Here is a 21,706-nt window from a genome sequence, read left to right on the forward strand (position 1 = left end):
GGCAGAGGGAGATGGGAGTGTTCCTGTTTCACGGTGCCAGAGGGAGATGGGAGTGTTCCTGTTTCACGGTGGCAGAGGGAGATGGGAGTGTTCCTGTTTCACAGTGGCAGAGGGAGATGGGAGTGTTCCTGTTTCACGGTGGCAGAGGGAGATGGGAGTGTTCCTGTTTCACGTGGCAGAGGGAGATGGGAGTGTTCCTGTTTCACGTGGCAGAGGGAGATGGGAGTGTTCCTGTTTCACAGTGGCAGAGGGAGATGGGAGTGTTCCTGTTTCACAGTGGCAGAGGGAGATGGGAGTGTTCCTGTTTCACGTGGCAGAGGGAGATGGGAGTGTTCCTGTTTCACAGTGGCAGAGGGAGATGGGAGTGTTCCTGTTTCACGGTGGCAGAGGGAGATGGGAGTGTTCCTGTTTCACGTGGCAGAGGGAGATGGGAGTGTTCCTGTTTCACAGTGGCAGAGGGAGATGGGAGTGTTCCTGTTTCACGGTGGCAGAGGGAGATGGGAGTGTTCCTGTTTCACAGTGGCAGAGGGAGATGGGAGTGTTCCTGTTTCACGGTGCCAGAGGGAGATGGGAGTGTTCCTGTTTCACGTGGCAGAGGGAGATGGGAGTGTTCCTGTTTCACGTGGCAGAGGGAGATGGGAGTGTTCCTGTTTCACGGTGGCAGAGGGAGATGGGAGTGTTCCTGTTTCACGTGGCAGAGGGAGATGGGAGTGTTCCTGTTTCACAGTGGCAGAGGGAGATGGGAGTGTTCCTGTTTCACGGTGGCAGAGGGAGATGGGAGTGTTCCTGTTTCACAGTGGCAGAGGGAGATGGGAGTGTTCCTGTTTCACGGTGCCAGAGGGAGATGGGAGTGTTCCTGTTTCACGTGGCAGAGGGAGATGGGAGTGTTCCTGTTTCACAGTGGCAGAGGGAGATGGGAGTGTTCCTGTTTCACGGTGGCAGAGGGAGATGGGAGTGTTCCTGTTTCACGTGGCAGAGGGAGATGGGAGTGTTCCTGTTTCACGTGGCAGAGGGAGATGGGAGTGTTCCTGTTTCACAGTGGCAGAGGGAGATGGGAGTGTTCCTGTTTCACGTGGCAGAGGGAGATGGGAGTGTTCCTGTTTCACGTGGCAGAGGGAGATGGGAGTGTTCCTGTTTCACGTGGCAGAGGGAGATGGGAGTGTTCCTGTTTCACGGTGGCAGAGGGAGATGGGAGTGTTCCTGTTTCACGGTGGCAGAGGGAGATGGGAGTGTTCCTGTTTCACGTGGCAGAGGGAGATGGGAGTGTTCCTGTTTCACGGTGGCAGAGGGAGATGGGAGTGTTCCTGTTTCACGGTGGCAGAGGGAGATGGGAGTGTTCCTGTTTCACAGTGGCAGAGGGAGATGGGAGTGTTCCTGTTTCACAGTGGCAGAGGGAGATGGGAGTGTTCCTGTTTCACAGTGGCAGAGGGAGATGGGAGTGTTCCTGTTTCACGTGGCAGAGGGAGATGGGAGTGTTCCTGTTTCACGGTGGCAGAGGGAGATGGGAGTGTTCCTGTTTCACAGTGGCAGAGGGAGATGGGAGTGTTCCTGTTTCACAGTGGCAGAGGGAGATGGGAGTGTTCCTGTTTCACGGTGGCAGAGGGAGATGGGAGTGTTCCTGTTTCACGGTGGCAGAGGGAGATGGGAGTGTTCCTGTTTCACGTGGCAGAGGGAGATGGGAGTGTTCCTGTTTCACGGTGGCAGAGGGAGATGGGAGTGTTCCTGTTTCACAGTGGCAGAGGGAGATGGGAGTGTTCCTGTTTCACGGTGGCAGAGGGAGATGGGAGTGTTCCTGTTTCACGGTGGCAGAGGGAGATGGGAGTGTTCCTGTTCTGCGGTGGCAGAGGGAGATGGGAGTGTTCCTGTTTCACGGTGGCAGAGGGAGATGGGAGTGTTCCTGTTCTGCGGTGGCAGAGGGAGATGGGAGTGTTCCTGTTTCATGGTGGCAGAGGGAGATGGGAGTGTTCCTGTTTTACGGTGGCAGAGGGAGATGGGAGTGTTCCTGTTTCATGGTGGCAGAGGGAGATGGGAGTGTTCCTGTTTTACGGTGGCAGAGGGAGATGGGAGTGTTCCTGTTTCACGGTGGCAGAGGGAGATGGGAGTGTTCCTGTCTCACGGTGGCAGAGGGAGATGGGAGTGTTCCTGTCTCATGGTGGCAGAGGGAGATGGGAGTGTTCCTGTTTCACGGTGGCAGAGGGAGATGGGAGTGTTCCTGTTCTGCGGTGGCAGAGGGAGATGGGAGTGTTCCTGTTTCACGGTGGCAGAGGGAGATGGGAGTGTTCCTGTTCTGCGGTGGCAGAGGGAGATGGGAGTGTTCCTGTTTCACGGTGGCAGAGGGAGATGGGAGTGTTCCTGTTCTGCGGTGGCAGAGGGAGATGGGAGTGTTCCTGTTTCACGGTGGCAGAGGGAGATGGGAGTGTTCCTGTTTCACGGTGGCAGAGGGAGATGGGAGTGTTCCTGTTTCACGGTGGCAGAGGGAGATGGGAGTGTTCCTGTTTCACGGTGGCAGAGGGAGATGGGAGTGTTCCTGTTTCACGGTGGCAGAGGGAGATGGGAGTGTTCCTGTTTCACAGTGGCAGAGGGAGATGGGAGTGTTCCTGTTTCACAGTGGCAGAGGGAGATGGGAGTGTTCCTGTTTCACGGTGGCAGAGGGAGATGGGAGTGTTCCTGTTTCACGGTGGCAGAGGGAGATGGGAGTGTTCCTGTTTCACGGTGGCAGAGGGAGATGGGAGTGTTCCTGTTTCACGGTGGCAGAGGGAGATGGGAGTGTTCCTGTTTCACGGTGGCAGAGGGAGATGGGAGTGTTCCTGTTTCACGGTGGCAGAGGGAGATGGGAGTGTTCCTGTTTCACGGTGGCAGAGGGAGATGGGAGTGTTCCTGTTCTGCGGTGGCAGAGGGAGATGGGAGTGTTCCTGTTTTACGGTGGCAGAGGGAGATGGGAGTGTTCCTGTTTCACGGTGGCAGAGGGAGATGGGAGTGTTCCTGTTTTACGGTGGCAGAGGGAGATGGGAGTATTCCTGTCTCATGGTGGCAGAGGGAGATGGGAGTGTTACTGTCTCATTGTGGCAGAGGGAGATGGGAGTGTTCCTGTTTCACGGTGGCAGAGGGAGATGGGAGTGTTACTGTTTCACGGTGGCAGAGGGAGATGGGAGTGTTCCTGTTTCACGGTGGCAGAGGGAGATGGGAGTGTTCCTGTTTCACGGTGGCAGAGGGAGATGGGAGTGTTCCTGTTTCACGGTGGCAGAGGGAGATGGGAGTGTTCCTGTCTCATGGTGGCAGAGGGAGATGGGAGTGTTCCTGTTTCATGGTGGCAGAGGGAGATGGGAGTGTTCCTGTTTCACGGTGGCAGAGCGAGATGGAAGTGTTACTGTTTCACGGTGGCAGAGGGAGATGGGAGTGTTCCTGTCTCATGGTGGCAGAGGGAGATGGGAGTGTTCCTGTCTCATGGTGGCAGAGGGAGATGGGAGTGTTCCTGTTTCACGGTGGCACTCATTTTATTCCCGGTTGTAAAAGAAAGCGGCCCCTCCCGCTGCTGCTCCCCCTTTAAAGACAAGGCTGTCAGGCCTTCCTCCTGAGAACAGAGTACTGCTCCTCATTTAAAGACAAGGCTGTCAGGCCTTCCTCCTGAGAACAGAGTACTACTCCTCATTTAAAGACAAGGTTGTCAGGTCTTCCTCCTGAGAACAGAGTACTGTTCCTCATTTAAAGACAAGGCTGTCAGGCCTTCCTCCTGAGAACAGAGTACTGCTCCTCATTTAAAGACAAGGTTGTCAGGCCTTCCTCCTGAGAACAGAGTACTGCTCCTCATTTAAAGACAAGGCTGTCAGGCCTTCCTCCTGAGAACAGAGTACTACTCCTCATTTAAAGACAAGGCTGTCAGGCCTTCCTCCTGAGAACAGAGTACTGCTCCTCATTTAAACACACAGTTGTCAGGTCTTCCTCCTGAGAACAGAGTACTGCTCCTCATTTAAAGACAAGGCTGTCAGGCCTTCCTCCTGAGAACAGAGTACTGCTCCTCATTTAAAGACAAGGCTGTCAGGCCTTCCTCCTGAGAACAGAGTACTGCTCCTCATTTAAAGACAAGGCTGTCAGGCCTTCCTCCTGAGAACAGAGTACTGCTCCTCATTTAAAGACAAGGCTGTCAGGCCTTCCTCCTGAGAACAGAGTACTACTCCTCATTTAAAGACAAGGCTGTCAGGCCTTCCTCCTGAGAACAGAGTACTACTCCTCATTTAAAGACAAGGCTGTCAGGCCTTCCTCCTGAGAACAGAGTACTACTCCTCATTTAAAGACAAGGCTGTCAGGCCTTCCTCCTGAGAACAGAGTACTACTCCCCCTTTAAAGACAAGGCTGTCAGGCCTTCCTCCTGAGAACAGAGTACTACTCCTCATTTAAAGACAAGGCTGTCAGGCCTTCCTCCTGAGAACAGAGTACTACTCCTCATTTAAAGACAAGGCTGTCAGGCCTTCCTCCTGAGAACAGAGTACTGCTCCTCATTTAAAGACAAGGTTGTCAGGCCTTCCTCCTGAGAACAGAGTACTGCTCCTCATTTAAAGACAAGGCTGTCAGGCCTTCCTCCTGAGAACAGAGTACTGCTCCTCATTTAAAGACAAGGCTGACAGGCCTTCCTCCTGAGAACAGAGTACTACTCCTCATTTAAAGACAAGGCTGTCAGGCCTTCCTCCTGAGAACAGAGTACTACTCCTCATTTAAAGACAAGGCTGACAGGCCTTCCTCCTGAGAACAGAGTACTGCTCCTCATTTAAAGACAAGGCTGTCAGGCCTTCCTCCTGAGAACAGAGTACTACTCCTCATTTAAAGACAAGGCTGTCAGGCCTTCCTCCTGAGAACAGAGTACTGTTCCTCATTTAAAGACACAGCTGTCAGGTCTTCCTCCTGAGAACAGAGTACTGTTCCTCATTTAAAGACACAGCTGTCAGGTCTTCCTCCTGAGAACAGAGTACTGCTCCTCATTTAAAGACACAGCTGTCAGGTCTTCCTCCTGAGAACAGAGTACTGTTCCTCATTTAAAGACAAGGCTGTCAGGTCTTCCTCCTGAGAACAGAGTACTGCTCCCCCTTTAAAGACAAGGCTGTCAGGCCTTCCTCCTGAGAACAGAGTACTGCTCCTCCTTTAAAGACAAGGCTGTCAGGCCTTCCTCCTGAGAACAGAGTACTGTTCCTCATTTAAAGACAAGGTTGTCAGGCCTTCCTCCTGAGAACAGAGTACTGTTCCTCATTTAAAGACAAGGCTGTCAGGCCTTCCTCCTGAGAACAGAGTACTGTTCCTCATTTAAAGACAAGGCTGTCAGGTCTTCCTCCTGAGAACAGAGTACTGCTCCTCATTTAAAGACAAGGCTGTCAGGCCTTCCTCCTGAGAACAGAGTACTACTCCTCATTTAAAGACAAGGCTGTCAGGCCTTCCTCCTGAGAACAGAGTACTGTTCCTTATTTAAAGACAAGGCTGTCAGGCCTTCCTCCTGAGAACAGAGTACTGTTCCTCATTTAAAGACAAGGCTGTCAGGCCTTCCTCCTGAGAACAGAGTACTGTTCCTCATTTAAAGACAAGGCTGTCAGGCCTTCCTCCTGAGAACAGAGTACTGTTCCTCATTTAAAGACAAGGTTGTCAGGCCTTCCTCCTGAGAACAGAGTACTACTCCTCATTTAAAGACAAGGCTGTCAGGCCTTCCTCCTGAGAACAGAGTACTGCTCCTCATTTAAAGACAAGGCTGTCAGGCCTTCCTTCTGAGAACAGAGTACTGCTCCCCCTTTAAAGACAAGGCTGTCAGGCCTTCCTCCTGAGAACAGAGTACTACTCCTCATTTAAAGACAAGGCTGTCAGGCCTTCCTTCTGAGAACAGAGTACTGCTCCCCCTTTAAAGACAAGGCTGTCAGGCCTTCCTTCTGAGAACAGAGTACTGCTCCCCCTTTAAAGACAAGGCTGTCAGGCCTTCCTCCTGAGAACAGGGTACTGCTCCCCCTTTAAAGACAAGGCTGTCAGGCCTTCCTCCTGAGAACAGAGTACTGCTCCTCATTTAAAGACAAGGCTGTCAGGCCTTCCTCCTGAGAACAGAGTACTGCTCCCCCTTTAAAGACAAGGCTGTCAGGCCTTCCTTCTGAGAACAGAGTACTGCTCCCCCTTTAAAGACAAGGCTGTCAGGCCTTCCTCCTGAGAACAGGGTACTGCTCCCCCTTTAAAGACAAGGCTGTCAGGCCTTCCTCCTGAGAACAGAGTACTGCTCCTCATTTAAAGACAAGGCTGTCAGGCCTTCCTCCTGAGAACAGAGTACTGTTCCTCATTTAAAGACAAGGCTGTCAGGCCTTCCTCCTGAGAACAGAGTACTGTTCCTCATTTAAAGACAAGGCTGTCAGGCCTTCCTCCTGAGAACAGAGTACTGTTCCTCATTTAAAGACAAGGCTGTCAGGCCTTCCTCCTGAGAACAGAGTACTGTTCCTCATTTAAAGACAAGGCTGTCAGGCCTTCCTCCTGAGAACAGAGTACTGCTCCTCATTTAAAGACAAGGCTGTCAGGCCTTCCTCCTGAGAACAGAGTACTGCTCCTCATTTAAAGACAAGGCTGTCAGGCCTTCCTCCTGAGAACAGAGTACTACTCCTCATTTAAAGACAAGGCTGTCAGGCCTTCCTCCTGAGAACAGAGTACTGCTCCTCATTTAAAGACAAGGCTGACAGGCCTTCCTCCTGAGAACAGAGTACTACTCCTCATTTAAAGACAAGGCTGTCAGGCCTTCCTCCTGAGAACAGAGTACTACTCCTCATTTAAAGACAAGGCTGTCAGGCCTTCCTCCTGAGAACAGAGTACTGCTTCTCATTTAAAGACAAGGCTGTCAGGCCTTCCTCCTGAGAACAGAGTACTACTCCTCATTTAAAGACAAGGCTGTCAGGCCTTCCTCCTGAGAACAGAGTACTACTCCTCATTTAAAGACAAGGCTGTCAGGCCTTCCTCCTGAGAACAGAGTACTGCTCCTCATTTAAACACACAGTTGTCAGGCCTTCCTCCTGAGAACAGAGTACTACTCCTCATTTAAAGACAAGGCTGTCAGGCCTTCCTCCTGAGAACAGAGTACTACTCCTCATTTAAAGACAAGGCTGTCAGGCCTTCCTCCTGAGAACAGAGTACTGCTCCTCATTTAAACACACAGTTGTCAGGTCTTCCTCCTGAGAACAGAGTACTGCTCCTCATTTAAAGACAAGGCTGTCAGGCCTTCCTCCTGAGAACAGAGTACTGCTCCTCATTTAAAGACAAGGCTGTCAGGCCTTCCTCCTGAGAACAGAGTACTGCTCCCCCTTTAAAGACAAGGCTGTCAGGCCTTCCTCCTGAGAACAGAGTACTGCTCCTCATTTAAAGGCAGGCCTTTCAGGCCTATAGAATTAGAATTATCTGCACTGTATGTTTGTTAGCTAGTTAGCCAGTCAGTTTTAGAGGAATGATTCAATACATTTCTCAAATTAACTTCCAATATACCAACATTCCATTGAAACAATGCAGTCAATCAAATCAAATCAAACTATATTTGTCACATGCGCGGAATACAACAAGTGTAGACTTTTCCGTGTAATGCTTACATACAAGCCCGTAACCAAAAGTGCAGTTCAAGAAGAGTTAAGAAAATATTTACCAAGTAGACTAAAATAAAAGTTATAATAAAAAAGTAACACAATAAGAATAACAATAATGAGGTGATATACAGGGGGCACCGGTACCTAGTCAGTGTAGGGGGGTACAGGTCAGTTGAGGTCATTTGTACATGTAGGTGGGGGTGAAGTAACTATGCATAGGTAATGTCAATGTAAATTGTCCGGTGGTGATTTTATTAATTGTTCAGCAGTCTTATGGCTTGGGGGTAGAAGCTGTTGAGGAGCCTCTTGGTCCTACACTTGGCGCTCCGGTTGCCGTGTGGTAGCAGAGAAAACAGTCTATAACTTGGGTGACGGGAATCTCTGATAATTTTATGGACTTTCCTCTGACACCGCCTAGTATATAGGTCCTGGATGGCAGGAAGCTTGGCCCCAGTGATATACTGGGCCGTTCGGACAACCCTCTGTAGCGATTTACGGTCAGATGCCAAGCAGTTGCCATACCAGGCGGTGATGCAATGGGTCAGGATGCTCTCGATCGTGCAGTTGTAGAACCTTTTGAGGATCTGGGGACCCATGCCAAATCTTTTAGGTCTCCTGAGGGGGAAAAGGTTTTGTTGTGCCCTCTTCATGATTGTCTTGGTATGTTTGGACCATGATCGTTGGTGATGTGTACACCAAGGAACTTGAAACTCTCGACCCGCTCTACTTCAGCCCCGTCGATGTTTATGGTGGCCTGTTCAGCCCACCTTTTCCTGTAGTCCACGATCAGCTCCTTAGTCAATCCACAGCCATATAATACACTGGCTGACATCAGTTGATGATAGGGTTTAGACAAGTTGTAAATGCAACAAGTACTCATATTGTATCATATACTGTGCCTTCAGAAAGTATTCACAACCCTTGACTTTTTCCACATTTTGTTGTGTTACAGTCTGAATTGAAAATGTACTTAATTGAGATTTGATGTCACTGGCCTACACAAAATACACCATAATGTCAAAGTGGAATATTGTTTTTCAAAATTTTTCAAAATTAATAAAAAATGAAAAGCTGAAATGACTTGAGTCAATAAGTATTGAACCCCTTTGATATGACAAGCCTAAATAAGTTCAGGAATAAAAATTAATTAAGTCACATATTCCAAAACATGCATGATGTTTGCAACAAGGCACTAAAGTAATAGTGCAAAAAATGTGGCAAAGCAATTAACCTTTTGTCCTGATTACAAAGTGTTATGTTTATGGGCAAATCAATATAACACATTACTGAGCACCACTCTCCACATTTGCAAGCATAGTGGTGACTGCATCATGTTATGGGTATGCTTGAAATCGTTAAGAACTGAGGAGTTTTTCAGGATAAAAAAGAAACGGAATGGAGCTAATCACAAGCAAAATTCTATAGGAAAACCTGGTTTAAGGAGGGGGGGGGGGGCTCTCTCTTTCCACCAGACACTGGTAGATGAATTCACCTTTCAGCAGGACAATAACCTAAAATACAAGGCCAAATCTACACTGGAGTTGCTTCCCAAGAAGAAAGTGAATGTTCCTGAGTGAACGAGTTACAGTTTTGACTTAAATTTACTTGAAAATCAATGACAAGACCTGAAAATGTTTGTCTAGCAATGGTAAGCAACCAATTTGTCAGAGAATGTTGAAAAGAATAATGGGCAATTGTTGCACAATCCAGCTGTGGAAATCTCTTAGAGTCTTACCCAGAAAGACTAACAGCTGCAACAAAGTATTTACTCAGGGGTGGGAATAATTATGTAAATTAGATATTTCTGTATTTCATTTTCAAGACGTTTGCAAAAATTTCTAAAAACATGTTTTTACTTTGTCATTATGGGGTATTTTGTGTAGAGGGTTGAGAAAATTCATCTATTTAATCGATTTTGAAGTCAGGCTTCAACAGAACAAAATGTGGAATAAGTCAAAGGTTATGAACCCTTTCTGAAGGCACTGTAGTAGGACTCAGTTAATAACACTATAATAACACTCAACAATTTACACATTTATGGTCTGTTTACATATATTTTAGAGGTTATTTATACAGAAAATGGTATTTATAATTATATGACAATCTTTTAGGTTGATAATAATTCTATTACACAATTTCTGATATATCACATGCCTTAGTTTTATTTTCCTACAAAATTACAATCAGGATTATGTCTCTACAGGATTATGCCTCCCTGACCAATAGGGCTGCCATTTGACCCCATTTTGAAATGTGAGGGTTTATGACATAGCCCCTCTAGTAATATAATAGGATCTCTATGGTCAGACATCTTCGTGAGAACAGTGCCGCTCCTCTTCATCTCCAACGGAGGAGAGGGGCCCCCTCTCTCTCTCTCTCTCTCCAAAAGGCAGTTCTCGACCGGGCCTTTCTCCTCCGTGTCCTCCCCTGTCCCAGAACCAACACACGCTGTGGTGCTGTTCAACCGTCCCCCCCTCACTTAAGCTTAACATTTAAGACAAGTAGGCCTCAGGCAGTCAAGAAACACACTCACGAACAAAGGATTCTTGGTTTAGGGGTTTTCTTTGACACACTGCATTCTCCATACATGTGAACATGCCTTGCTACAGTATGATATTGTAAAGAAATCCCTCCCTCCCCCAGACACTCTGCAGTCAGCACACTCTCCAGCCCTTACACCCTTCTTTATAGACACTTCTGATTGATATTGATGTTAATTAGTGAGGTTGCCACTAACAACCCTGTTTCTCAGCACCATCAATCTAACCATCCATTAAAGTTGTGTATTGTGCCTATTGAATCATTTTCACCCTAACAAGATAACTATCCATCAATCTTTTTTGGCCTGTCGATGGCCAGCGTAATGAATGGCTGTACAGGTAAGGAGAAATAATGCACCTCATCTTCAGCTGAGCTCCGTCTAATCGCCCCTCGTGCAACAACACAGATTGATCCTGGAGTAGAGTTGCTGGGGAGACATTCTGTGAAGTATTGTTGACATTGCACAAGACACTACCCACTTTATATTTGACATACTTGACATTGAACATTCATAATTTATACTATTGTGTGCATACCAGTTGTATAATAATGCATAGTGTCACACCCTTATCTGTTTCACCTGTCTTTGTGATTGTCTCCACCCACCTCCAGGTGTCACCTGTTTTCCTCATTAGTCCCTGGGTACTTATTCCTGTGTTCCCTGTTTGTCTTGTCTTGTCAACCAGCATGTTATTTCCTTGCTCCTGTTTTTGCCTTTTCTCTGTTTTTCCTAGTCCTCCCGGTTTTGACCCTTGCCTGCCTTGACTCTGAACCCGCCTGCCTGACCATACTGACTGCCCTGACCTCGAGCCTGCCTGACCATACTGACTGCCCTGACCTCGAGCCTGCCTGACCATACTGCCTGCCCTGACCTCGAGCCTGCCTGACCATACTGCCTGCCCTGACCTCGAGCCTGCCTGACCATACTGACTGCCCTGACCTCGAGCCTGCCTGACCATACTGACTGCCCTGACCTCGAGCCTGCCTGACCATACTGACTGCCCTGACCTCGAGCCTGCCTGACCATACTGCCTGCCCTGACCTCCAGCCTGCCTGACCATACTGACTGCCCTGACCTCCAGCCTGCCTGCCACTCTGTACCTCCTGGACTCTGACCTTGTTATGATCTTTTGCCTGTCCACGACCATTCTCTTGCCTGCCCCTTGCATTATAATAAATATCAGAGACTCGAACCATCTGCCTCCCGTGTCTGCATCTGGGTCTCGTCCTGTGCCCTTATAGAATAGTATACTTTCTTCATCTTACTTGTTATTTTTGGCTTACTTTTGATTATTCATTATATTTATATTCAGACTGCACTGTTCAGGGAGTTGCAAGCAAGCATTCCGCTGCCCCGTTTATACCTGCTGTAATCTGTGTACGTGACAAATAAACTTTGATTTGAAATCTTAGAGAAGTGGCAGTGTAGCCTAGTGGTTAGAGCGTTGGACTAGTAACCGAAAGGTTGCAAGATTGAATCCCGGAGCTGACAAGGTACAAATTCTGTCGTTCTGCTCCTTAACAAGGAAGTTAACCCCCTGTTCCTAGGCCGTCATTGAAAATAAGAATTTGTTCTTAACTGACTTGCCTAGTTAAATAAAGGTACAAAATAAAGTGGTACATGACTGTCCCTTCCTCTTAGAGAAGTGGTACATGGCTGTCCCTTCCTCTTAGAGAAGTGGAATATGGCTGTCCCTTCCTCTTAGAGAAGTGGTACATGGCTGTCCCTTCCTCTTAGGGAAGTGGTACATGGCTGTCCCTTCCTCTTAGAGAAGTGGTACATGGCTGTCCCTTCCTCTTAGGGAAGTGGTACATGGCTGTCCCTTCCTCTTAGAGAAGTGGAATATGGCTGTCCCTTCCTCTCAGAGAAGTGGTACATGGCTGTCCCTTCCTTTTAGAGAAGTGGTACATGGCTGTCCCTTCCTCTTAGAGAAGTGGTACATGGCTGTCCCTTCCTCTTAGAGAAGTGGTACATGGCTGTCCCTTCCTCTTAGAGAAGTGGTATATGGCTGTCCCTTCCTCTTAGAGAAGTGGTATATGGCTGTCCCTTCCTCTCAGAGAAGTGGTACATGGCTGTCCCTTCCTCTTAGAGAAGTGGTACATGGCTGTCCCTTCCTCTTAGAGAAGTGGTATATGGCTGTCCCTTCCTCTTAGAGAAGTGGTATATGGCTGTCCCTTCATCTTAGAGAAGTGGTACATGGCTGTCCCTTCCTCTTAGAGAAGTGGTACATGGCTGTCCTTCCTCTTAGAGAAGTGGTACATGGCTGTCCCTTCCTCTTAGAGAAGTGGTACATGGCTGTCCCTTCCTCTTAGAGAAGTGGTATATGGCTGTCCATTCCTCTTAGAGAAGCCCCTCTTAGAGAAGTGGTTTATGGCTGTCCCTTCCTCTTAGAGAAGTGGTACATGGCTGTCCCTTCCTCTTAGAGAAGTGGTACATGGCTGTCCCTTCCTCTCAGAGAAGTGGTATATGGCTGTCCCTTCCTCTCAGAGAAGTGGTTTATGGCTGTCCCTTCCTCTTAGAGAAGTGGTATATGGCTGTCCCTTCCTCTTAGAGAAGTGGTACATGGCTGTCCCTTCCTCTTAGAGAAGTGGTACATGGCTGTCCCTTCCTCTCAGAGAAGTGGTATATGGCTGTCCCTTCCTCTTAGAGAAGTGGTATATGGCTGTCCCTTCCTCTTAGAGAAGTGGTACATGGCTGTCCCTGCCTCTTAGAGAAGTGGTATATGGCTGTCCCTTCCTCTTATAGAAGTGGTACATGGCTGTCCCTTCCTCTTAGAGAAGTGGTACATGTCAGTCCCTTCCTCTTAGAGAAGTGGTATATGGCTGTCCCTTCCTCTTAGATACGTGGTATATGGCTGTCCTTTCCTCTTAGAGAAGTGGTACATGGCTGTCCCTTCCTCTTAGAGAAGTGGTACATGGCTGTCCTTTCCTCTTAGAGAAGTGGTACATGGCTGTCCCTTCCTCTTAGAGAAGTGGTACATGGCTGTCCCTTCCTCTTAGAGAAGTGGTATATGGCTGTCCCTTCCTCTTAGAGAAGTGGTATATGGCTGTCCCTTCCTCTTAGAGAAGTGGTATATGGCTGTCCCTTCCTCTTAGAGAAGTGGTACATGGCTGTCCCTTCCTCTTAGAGAAGTGGTACATGGCTGTCCCTTCCTCTTAGAGAAGTGGTATATGGCTGTCCCTTCCTCTTAGAGAAGTGGTATATGGCTGTCCCTTCCTCTTAGAGAAGTGGTACATGGCTGTCCCTTCCTCTTAGAGAAGTGGTTTATGGCTGTCCCTTCCTCTTAGAGAAGTGGTATATGGCTGTCCCTTCCTCTTAGAGAAGTGGTACATGGCTGTCCCTTCCTCTTAGAGAAGTGGTACATGGCTGTCCCTTCCTCTCAGAGAAGTGGTTTATGGCTGTCCCTTCCTCTTAGAGAAGTGGTACATGGCTGTCCCTTCCTCTTAGAGAAGTGGTTTATGGCTGTCCCTTCCTCTTAGAGAAGTGGTATATGGCTGTCCCTTCCTCTTAGAGAAGTGGTACATGGCTGTCCCTTCCTCTTAGAGAAGTGGTACATGGCTGTCCCTTCCTCTCAGAGAAGTGGTATATGGCTGTCCCTTCCTCTTAGAGAAGTGGTATATGGCTGTCCCTTCCTCTTAGAGAAGTGGTACATGGCTGTCCCTGCCTCTTAGAGAAGTGGTATATGGCTGTCCCTTCCTCTTATAGAAGTGGTACATGGCTGTCCCTTCCTCTTAGAGAAGTGGTACATGTCAGTCCCTTCCTCTTAGAGAAGTGGTATATGGCTGTCCCTTCCTCTTAGATACGTGGTATATGGCTGTCCTTTCCTCTTAGAGAAGTGGTACATGGCTGTCCCTTCCTCTTAGAGAAGTGGTACATGGCTGTCCTTTCCTCTTAGAGAAGTGGTACATGGCTGTCCCTTCCTCTTAGAGAAGTGGTACATGGCTGTCCCTTCCTCTTAGAGAAGTGGTATATGGCTGTCCCTTCCTCTTAGAGAAGTGGTACATGGCTGTCCTTTCCTCTTAGATAAGTGGTATATGGCTGTCCCTTCCTCTTAGAGAAGTGGTACATGTCAGTCCCTTCCTCTTAGAGAAGTGGTATATGGCTGTCCCTTCCTCTTAGAGAAGTGGTACATGTCAGTCCCTTCCTCTTAGAGAAGTGGTACATGGCTGTCCCTTCCTCTCAGAGAAGTGGTACATGGCTGTCCCTTCCTCTTAGAGAAGTGGTACATGGCTGTCCCTTCCTCTTAGATAAGTGGTATATGGCTGTCCCTTCCTCTTAGAGAAGTGGTACATGGCTGTCCCTTCCTCTTAGAGAAGTGGTATATGGCTGTCCCTTCCTCTTAGAGAAGTGGTACATGGCTGTCCCTTCCTCTTAGAGAAGTGGTACATGGCTGTCCTTTCCTCTTAGAGAAGTGGTACATGAATGTCCCTTCCTCTTAGAGAAGTGGTACATGGCTGTCCCTTCCTCTTAGAGAAGTGGTACATGGCTGTCCCTTCCTCTTAGAGAAGTGGTATATGGCTGTCCCTTCCTCTTAGAGAAGTGGTACATGGCTGTCCCTTCCTCTTAGAGAAGTGGTACATGGCTGTCCCTTCCCCTCAGAGAAGTGGTATATGGCTGTCCCTTCCTCTTAGAGAAGTGGTACATGGCTGTCCCTTCCTCTTAGAGAAGTGGTACATGGCTGTCCCTTCCTCTTAGATAAGTGGTATATGGCTGTCCCTTCCTCTTGGAGAAGTGGTACATGTCAGTCCCTTCCTCTTAGAGAAGTGGTATATGGCTGTCCCTTCCTCTTAGAGAAGTGGTACATGGCTGTCCCTTCCTCTTAGAGAAGTGGTACATGGCTGTCCCTTCCTCTTAGAGAAGTGGTACATGTCAGTCCCTTCCTCTTAGAGAAGTGGTATATGGCTGTCCCTTCCTCTTAGAGATGTGGTACATGGCTGTCCCTTCCTCTTAGAGAAGTGGTACATGGCTGTCCTTTCCTCTTAGAGAAGTGGTACATGGCTGTCCCTTCCTCTTAGAGAAGTGGTACATGGCTGTCCCTTCCTCTTAGAGAAGTGGTACATGGCTGTCCCTTCCTCTTAGAGAAGTGGTACATGGCTGTCCCTTCCTCTTAGAGAAGTCCCTCTTAGAAAAGGGATACATGGATGTCCCAGAGTTAATCCTGCAGGATAATGGCCCAGGATTGATTTGGGATGAGGTTATATTGGATTATAATCCGCCCATCTGAAGTCAGTGCTCTGATTGCTTTGTGCAGCGTTTGACAAGATTCAATTATATTTTTTCTGTGTTTAACATTTGGATTTTGGATTTGATGGTTCCTCAGATCAGAGGTTCCAAAACGTTCCACACTGAGCCCCCCTCGCAGCATTGAGGAACTGCAATCTAACCTGAAACTCTATTTGCACACTTCACTATCCCTCCCTTCATCTACTTTCAAATGAGCAATTCCATCTCATGCAGGCATTTACCTCTGTAATAACAACATATTTGTTCAGTAGTCAGTTGAAGAGAGAGACACACACACACACACACACACACACACACACACACACACACACACACACACACACACACACACACACACACACACACACACACACACACACACACCCTCTCTTGTATAACTAACCTTGTGGGGACACACAATTCACTCCAATTCAAAATCCTATTTTCCCTAACCCATAACTCTAAACCTAACCTTAACCCTAAACCTAACTCCTAACCCTATCCCTAAAACTAACCCTAGCTCCTAAGCCTAATTTTAACCCTAATACTAATTCTAACCTTAACCCTTTTGTTTGTTGACTATTCTTGTGTGGACTCCTGGTATAATTAAACACGTCCACACACACACAGACACACAGTGCTGCATGTTATTATGATGACTTATTGTTTACAGTCTTAACTGTTGCCCTGACAAGGCCTACAGGGCACCTCAGACTGCACCATGACCAAAATCCTTGTCATCTTTCATTTGGTTTGTATCTGGTGCCGAGAGTTAGACTCTGACTCTTATGGGACGACACACGCCTCCATTCCTTTCATATTCTAATCAGGGAAAAATCATATTGGATTTTTGACCAGGTACTGAGACTTTATTATTCCCCCCAGCCTGTCAAACTCTGGGCCTTGAGAGAGGCACCAGCAGAAAACACAGAATGAAGATAAGTCTGTGTGCCTCTTGGCACTATCATCACAAATCTGCTGACATTCTCCGCAGTCCAAGTTGTGGGATCGTCTTTTATTAAACGTCAGACTATATTACATTATAAAAGGGGCCCACGTTTACTTTCAGCTGCAAATAAAAGCATCCAATACTGGAGCACACTAGAAGTAAAGAGAGTTATGCTGCAGTCAGTGTCGCAGAAAAATAGAAAAGGTCCTTTGGTGATGAAACTGGTGAAACGTAATGTGGTAAATGTGGCACAAAATGGAGTTCTGAGGGCTTTATTGCATATTGCAGGCTACTGGCTGTGACCGGCCGGCCATCGACACTACTGGATGACTTTCTCTCCCTCTCGCTACTCCACTACTCCCCCTCTCTGTCTCTGACCAAAAGGCACGTCAGTCACACAAAAGGGATTGGCTGAGATTACTACATTACGCTCCATAGAAAACGAGTTGCCCAGGGGGAAATTTGATTGGTTGGAACGTGGAGTCCATAACTATTTCCTGTGAAGAATGGAGAAGCCCGCAGCAGAGCTCGCGACGTTGCCGGTTAATAATACATATTTATACTTCCCAGACTCAGGGACAGTTATACCTTCACACATTTCATTTATTTCTTGCATCTTATCTTTTGCACCTCCGGCGGTGTTTTTCCTTTTTCTTGGGTCTCGTTGTTATTATTATATGATGTACCTTTTCCCCTCCTTTGGTGCAAAGCTTCGGAGAATTGATGATAAAAAAGGTAGCAAAGTTTTGAAAAGTTTGAAAACGTCATGTTTTCTGAATCAGTCTCGCTCGGGTGATTGCCGCTCGTTTCAGCATTGTTCCTTCCATCCGGTTTTCATTTGTAGATATATCAAAATATTCATCGCAGCGTTGGAATACTTTATATTTACACTATATCTGAGACCCATTCGACACAGTTTGATAGTGTGCTTTTCATTTGAATGTATCCCTTTGCCTGTTTTCACTCTTTCTGTAAACAACATGTGGAAGTCATTGAACGACCATCGCTTGTGTCTGTTAAGGACGATCTGGAGAAATCTCTCTCCTGAGCCGTGTGATAGGCTGCAGCCATTTACAATATAATGACAGGATCAATATGAACAGTGCTACTGGCGCCTTTGATAGTTCTGTCACGATCAACGCCGGAGATAAAGCACTATCATTTCTTCTCATTCTGAACGGAGCTGCTGCCACAACGACCTGTAGTCATTACTGCACATAGTGGGCCAAGTTCCGATAAGACCCCCACAATTTCCTGTTAGTTCCCCAACAAATGATTGGCTGCTCCAGCAGTAATTTGATTGCTAATTGGCTAGAGCAGGCTAGATGTTATAATGAACTGTATAATTATTGGTCAAGTTGGGTGTGGCACAATAATTCAGCCCCGCTGATGGTTAAAGAGCCAAGGGGGCCGAGCGATTCGCTCTCTCCCAGTCACTCTCCAAGGCTTTTGAGTGACATCAGCTCAACACAAAGGATGAAATACCCCAGTCCTAATAGTCATTGGAATCTTTGCATATACAATTGCAATACTGTTATTATGTGACCAGGTCCTTTTTCTCTTTTGTAAAGATATTCAAAATTGCTATACTATTATTCAAGCTATTCTCTCCCTCCTCCCCCTCCTCTCCCTTCTCTCTGTCCTCCCCTGCTTCCCCTCTTCACCCTACTCCCCCTCCTCTCCCCCTCCCCCTCTTCCTGAATGAAGTTACTGTGAAGGAGATAAGAAAGAGAAAATAAGATACACAGTGATTTGTTTTACTGTGGACACCTGGAGGAGAGTGAAGCTGTCAGGGGTTAGTGATAAGGGATGTGAGGCGAGTGAGGCTGTCAGGGGTTAGTGATAAGGGATGTGAGGCGAGTGAGGCTGTCAGGGGTTAGTGATAAGGGATGTGAGGAGAGTGTAGGCTGTCAGGGGTTAGTAATAAGGGATGTGAGGCGAGTGTAGGCTGTCAGGGGTTAGTGATAAGGGATGTGAGGAGAGTGAGGCTGTCAGGGGTTAGTGATAAGGGATTTGAGGAGAGTGTAGGCTGTCAGGGGTTAGTGATAAGGGATGTGAGGAGAGTGAGGCTGTCAGGGGTTAGTAATAAGGGATGTGAGGAGAGTGAGGCTGTCAGGGGTTAGTGATAAAGGATGTGAGGAGCGTGAGGCTGTCAGGGGTTAGTGATAACGGATGTGAGGAGAGTGAGGCTATAGGGAGGGGTCCATGGTGAAGAGGGGTGTGGCCTATTTGGGCTGACTCCTGAGCCGAAGGTCCTACACGGGTTTAAGGGATTTCCCGTCCATAATGTGTGACTCCTGATCTCTCTGCTTATCTTCTCACTTGACCCTCAACCCCTTCAAATCCTCTCCAACCCCCCAAATCAAATCAAATCAAATGACATTTTATTTGTCACAAGCGCCGAATACCTTGAAATACTTACTTACAAGCCCTTAGCCAACAATGCAGTTCAAGAAATAGAGTTAATCAAATATTTACTAAATAAACGAAAGTTAAAAAACAGAAAAACAAACAGTAACACAAACCATTTACATAACAATAACGAGGCTATATACAGGGGGTACCGGTACTGAGTCAATGTGCGGAGGCACAGGTTAGTTGAGGTAATTTATAACGTGACTATGCATAGATAAGAAACAGCGAATAGCAGCAGTGTAAAAACAGTCCGGGTGGTTTAATTGTTCAGCAGTCTTATGGCTTGGGGCTGGAAGCTGTTAAGGAGCCTTTTGGTCCTAGACCTAGTATATAGGTCCTGGATGTCAGGAAGTTTGGCCCCAGTGATGTACTGGGCCGTTCGCACTACCCTCTGTAGCACCTTGCGGTCAGATGCTGAGCAGTTTCCATACCAGGCGTTGATGCAACCGGTCAGGATGCTCTCGATGGTGCAGCTGTAGAACTTTTTGAGGATCTGGGGACCCATGCCAAATCTTTTCAGTCTTCTAAGGGGGAAAGGTGTTGTCGTGCCCTCTTCACAACTGTCTTGGTGTGTTTGGACCATGTTAGTTTGTTGGTGATGTGGAAAACAAGGAACTTGAAACTCTCAAACCGCTCCACTTCAGTCCCGTTGATGTTAATGGTGGCCTGTTCGGCCCTCCTTTTCCTATAGTCCACAATCAGCTCCTTTGTCTTGCTCACACACCTCCTTTAAGTCTCTCCCGCCATCTCTCTGGCTATTTTATTTTGTTTTCTTTCACTATCCTCACTTTTACTCATCCATCCTCTCCAATCCCTCTTCCTCCTCCTGGTCCCTCTTCCTCCCTCCTCCTCCTTCCTCTGTCTTTCCATCTCTCCAATCCCCACAGGGGGTGTTTAGGTGGTGTGGGGGGATATGCAGTGGAGCTGGAACTGCTCGAAACAAATCAGCCAATCGATCCCCTGGTTGTATCTCTCCATCTATCCCTCTGATCGTCAGCAGAAAACAAAGTGTTTATTAAGCGAAACCCTCCCCCGATCCGAGTCACCACCACTGTATCTAAGGCATATCTAAGGCGGAGGGAGCCGTTGCAGAGTGCTCTCGCTGATTCCCCGGTGTAGGCCTGCCGCCCGGTTGCCGATAGCATCTCAGTAGATGTTTACCTGAGAGAATTCTTAATTGCCTGTTTCTTGACTTTTTTTGCTTACCCAAACTTTTTTCTCTCTCTCTCCCTCAGAAAGTGAAGAGAGAGAGAGAGAGAGAGAGAGAGAGAGAGAGAGAGAGAGAGAGAGAGAGAGAGAGAGAGAGAGAGAGCTAGCTCTCCCATTTATGACAATGAGTAGCAAAGCAAAGCTTAAAGAGCGCCAGAGCAGTGTGTTTATCTGTCATCTGCGGTCTATGGGGCTTAAAAAGTGAATCAGGGTCTGAATTCAGAGGAAACCATTGCATTATAGGTTCATCCCAGCTTGATTGAAATGGAAAGCTGTGGCTTCTCTCTCGCGGAGAGAAAAAACCCCATCACTGCTGATTAGATTATGGAAAGAAAGAAAAGCGTAGGGGGATAGGAAGAGGAAACTTACAGAGAGAGACAGAGGGAGGGGAGTTTGAGTCAAGAGAAGAATGTAATGAGGCAGAAAGAGAAAAATTGATAGAGAGAGGGAGAAAGGCAAAGGGAATGAAGGAGTAGGCTAGTGAATGAGCAGAGAGAAATTGTCCCCAGAAATCTGTGTGCAGTGTTTTCATCCTTGCCTGGCTACCCAGACTCCTTGCTCCGGCCAAACGCTACACCACGCTCATGGATGTTTGATTTCTTCTGCGCAATGAGTCTGGATCTTAGTACCTCCCCGACCCTTCACCAAAAATACAAACACATTTGCGACCGTCTGATTGGTCCAGAAACCGATGGTTTGGGCAATAATCAGAACACACGTTGGTAAAGCAGCATTTTGAAAATGTGTAATTGGCTTTGATACGCTGATAAGTTAGAGACGATCCAATCGCTGGTGACTTTGTTTTGTACAACGTCCCTTGTGCCCCTCGTCACCACAAACGACTTCAATGATGTCAGTCTCAGACTGAAGTAATTAGCGAATGATAGAGCAAATGAAGAATTTAGAGTGAGTTGTCAGGCTAGTTTCACGCCCTGACCTTAGTATTCTTTGTTTTCTTTATTATTTTTGGTTAGGTCAGGGTGTGACAAGGGTGATATATGTTTTTTGTCCTGTCTAGGGGTTCTGTATGTTTATGGGGTTGTTACGAGTCTAGGTGTTTTGTATGTCTATGGTTGCCTAGATTGGTTCTCAATTAGAGGCAGCTGTTTATCGTTGTCTCTGATTGGGAACCATATTTAGGCAGCCATATGCCTTGAGTATTTCGTGGGTGATTGTCCTTGTTTAGTTGCCTGTGAGCACTACGTTGGCTTCACGTTTCGTTTTGTTGTTTTTTGTGAGTTTGTTAAGTGTTCTTCGTTGAATAAATAGAAGAATGGATTCATATCACGCTGCGCCTTGGTCCACTCCTTTAAACGGCCGTGACAACTATACAGACAGACACAGAATAGATTTGTGCCACTCTGGCTTCAGGGCTGCAACGTCTGAATAATCAATCAGCCATTAATGGAGTAAGTGGCTATGGAAGGATATTAAATGTTAATTGTTGTAAAATATTGATCCCACTCATTGATCCCCAGGATAATTGCAATCAGGAAAAACAAATATACATTACACCAGAGTAGCCCCCCCTGTACTGGAAAGGGCCGACCAAGATGAATGGCTGTTTCGATGACATCTGTTTATGTGTCTGCCGGCCATTTTCAGGGGCTCAGGCTGCTTCCCAAATGGCACCCTATTCCCTATTCAGTGCCCTACTTTTCCCCAAGGCCCCAGGGCCCATAGGGGTCTGGTCAAAAGTAGTGCACTACATAGGGAAAAGTGAGAGAGAAAACTTTGTGGGAAGGAAAGAGTGCTCAATCATCTGGACATGTCCTCTCTGGTATTCTGGGT

The sequence above is a fragment of the Salvelinus namaycush genome, chromosome 38, assembly GCF_016432855.1.
Source record: "Salvelinus namaycush isolate Seneca chromosome 38, SaNama_1.0, whole genome shotgun sequence".
NCBI classification, from domain to species: Eukaryota; Metazoa; Chordata; class Actinopteri; order Salmoniformes; family Salmonidae; genus Salvelinus; species Salvelinus namaycush.